Source organism: Triticum urartu, chromosome 5A, assembly GCF_056163025.1.
Source record: "Triticum urartu cultivar PI428250 chromosome 5A, HENAU_Tu73, whole genome shotgun sequence".
NCBI classification, from domain to species: Eukaryota; Viridiplantae; Streptophyta; class Magnoliopsida; order Poales; family Poaceae; genus Triticum; species Triticum urartu.
The window spans coordinates 598,530,217-598,533,168 of NC_141877.1; the positions used below are offsets into that span (position 1 = coordinate 598,530,217).

A 2,952-nucleotide genomic window follows, 5' to 3' on the forward strand; every position below is an offset into this window, starting at 1 on the left:
CAATTTTTTTATGTTGTACTTGATGATGATACACTTAAGTGATATACATATTATTATTCATGTCGGTACTTTTTTTATGTTGTACTAATTTCGTTTATTCTTTGTCATGGCAGGTGTTGAAAGATGGTGGGCGCTGGTCAGGAGCGCGCCGAGGCCCCTTCTTCGTCGGCGCGTGGTGCGAGGTCTTCCATTCCACACGCACCTCTCCGCCGAGCGTTGCTGGACAGTATGGCGACACCGCCGGGCCCTTCTTCGTCGACCGCGGTGCCCAACAGGGGATGAGGTAAGAAGAAGAGAGGAGCTGGAGCACGTGGTCGCGGGAGAGGACGTACGGTGACTGCTAGGGCGCCTTCCTCGCCGCCACCCCCAGCTGTTTCACCCGAGCACGTGACTGCTAGGGTGGACTCGTCTGAGGAGGAGGCTGCACGGACTCCGGTCCACGAGCCTCCGGTCCACGAGTCTTCGGCCCACGAGCCTCGGGGCGACGGGCCTTCGGCCCATGAGACTTGGGCCCACGAGACCCCGGAGGAGCACACGTCTGGATGGGGTACCTGGCCGGGTCAGCCTGAGCATGGAGGGGAGCCGAGTGGCCATGCTGATGATGGCGGGGAGCCGACTGATGACGAGGGGGAGGAGGGGGGAAACGTCTACCAGCGTGGTGCTACACGGCTCCCGTCCGTGCCGGTGACCCGCGAGCAGAGGTGGTTGATTTTCCCTGATGGGGAGAGGTACGTAAGTGCATTTAATATTTTTGTACCTTCTGCATTCACATTTCTTCAAATAACTAATGCGTTGGCCTTGTCATGCTGCAGGGGTTGGGACCACCATCATAGTGTCCGCCGGCCCAACTCCGTCCTTGGAGTTCTTTGCTGGCAAAACTTCCCGGGGTTTGTCACGTTGCCTGGTGAGGGTCGGCTTCCAGAGCTTGGATTGAGCTGGGAGCACTACGTGGCTGCTCCGGCCCCGCCGGATGAGATTATCGACGGTGTCGTGTGTGACACGAGGGCAGACATGGTGATCAGAAAGTTCTGGGTAATTTCTCCTTTACACATTTAAAAATCTTCAACTAGCTAGTTATTAATTGTACTAATCAATATTGTCTCATTTGATTGCAGACATTCTACAGGTGTGAGGAGGGATACGAGGAGGACGCGGCACATGTTATCGAGAACGTCTGCAAGCGCCTACTCCAGAACTTACGGCACGAGGCTCGGGTGCAGGCTGTTCGAGACTACTACGCCTTGCGTGGTATCAAGAAGACCAAGCCGGCATGCCGCGATAAGTTCCTGAGTAAGGAGCAGTACATGAAGGTAATTCTTAAGTCCTTCTCTACTTAAGTTCCTTCATTTAGTAATTCTTAGCCGCAGCGCTCAAGTTTCTATTTGCTAACTTAGGCGCCTCCGAGATGGTGTGCGGATCGGATGGATTGTTGGGAGGTGTTGGTGGATGAGTGGTGCTCAAAACAATGGCTAGCCCTCCACAACGAGGCCAAGGACAAACGTGCCCAAATGGAAGGTGTGCCACACCATCAAGGCAGCTCCAACTTATATCAGTTCGGGCGCAAGTGGGTACGTGGTTTGCTTCATGATTCATGCAATTCATTCATCATGCTAGCTTGAGCCCTTTAATTACTAATTTTCATTGTTTCTCTCTTTCAGGCACGCTACAATAAGGCGGATAAGGTGCCAGAGGTGTACGACCTGTATGCCATGGCCCACACTGCCTCTTTCAAGAAAGTCAAGGCTTTATCCCAGTCTGACCTCGATGATGCAAACAACTTCACCAACATCTCCTCCCACAACAAGCTCGTGAGATATAGAGATGAGGGGAAGGCGAGGAAAGGGGAGGACTTTAACCCGAGCCAGGGTCCCATTGATCCAGAGCTGGTGATGATATCTGGTGGCGGGAGGTCCCATAGCTCCATAGCCATTGGAGATGGACTTATCCGTTGTCCTAGCACTCTCCCAGAGATCAAGGCGCGCCAGTCGAGCTCCGCTCCTGAGATAAGGCCTCGTGAACGGCCAGTGCAACTCGCCATCAAGGTTAGTGATACGTACTCAGTTATCTTTCTCCATTAATTACATTGTGTGCGCTTCCATCAATGATTACAAATGGTCATGTGAGTGGTGTTGCAGGCTGCTATACAGAGTGAGAGAGATAGAACGGAGAAACTTCTGGCGGAGGCGGCGGAGAGGCAGCGGGAGTTGGAGGAGAGGACGACAAAGATGATGGAGGAGGAGAGGGCACGGAATGACATGCAGGCAAGGGCCATGTACGAGCTCCTTGTGGTAAGTTTCTTCTGCAGATTAGCCAAAACATTCATGTAGTGTTTGTCTCATTACTAACTAGTATGACTGAGTCGTCAAAACCAAATGTGCAGTCTGTGTGCGAGAAGACAGGTCAGACCGCTCCGCCGATGCCAGTGATTGCTCCTGGGACCACGGTGAGTTTTATTTGAATGGACATTACTTGCTAGTCTTAACATTTGAGTGTCATCATGCTAACAAGACATTGGAAATGATCTTTGGTGCAGCGTAACTCCAGACAAGCATCGCACGATCCTTCTCCATCTACCGACACGAGCCACCCCGCTCCTACACCTCCTGGATCTTGGTAAGTTTATCTAGTGTTTTGCTTAACACATGCATAAAGACCTAGACTTAGCTTTATTTCCTCCAATGCTTACCATAATGACCTAGACTTAGCTTCTTCTCCTCCAAAATGACTTAATAAGCTTACTGACCTCCAAAACAATCCATTTTACCTAAGTTAGCTCTAAAACGATCTGTACTTAGCTTACTTATGTCAAAAATTGCATAATTAGCTTAGTTAGCTCATAGACGATCCATTTTACCTAAGTTAGCTCTAAAATGACCCATTTTACCTAGGTTAGCTTATAAATGATCCAGTTCATCCAAGTTAGCTCAAAAATGACCCATTTTACCTAGATTA

General features: G+C 50.3%; 1 long non-coding RNA gene across 1 annotated transcript; it reads left to right on the forward strand.

Annotated features, from left to right (window-relative positions):
- The first annotated feature begins 1,974 nt into the window (after nucleotides 1–1,974).
- On the forward strand, nucleotides 1,975–2,613 carry LOC147973221 (uncharacterized). The gene is made up of 4 exons (XR_015603600.1): nucleotides 1,975–2,042; nucleotides 2,136–2,288; nucleotides 2,381–2,443; nucleotides 2,534–2,613. It is a non-coding gene; the product is annotated as an uncharacterized LOC147973221 (long non-coding RNA).
- The last annotated feature ends 339 nt before the right edge of the window (nucleotides 2,614–2,952 follow it).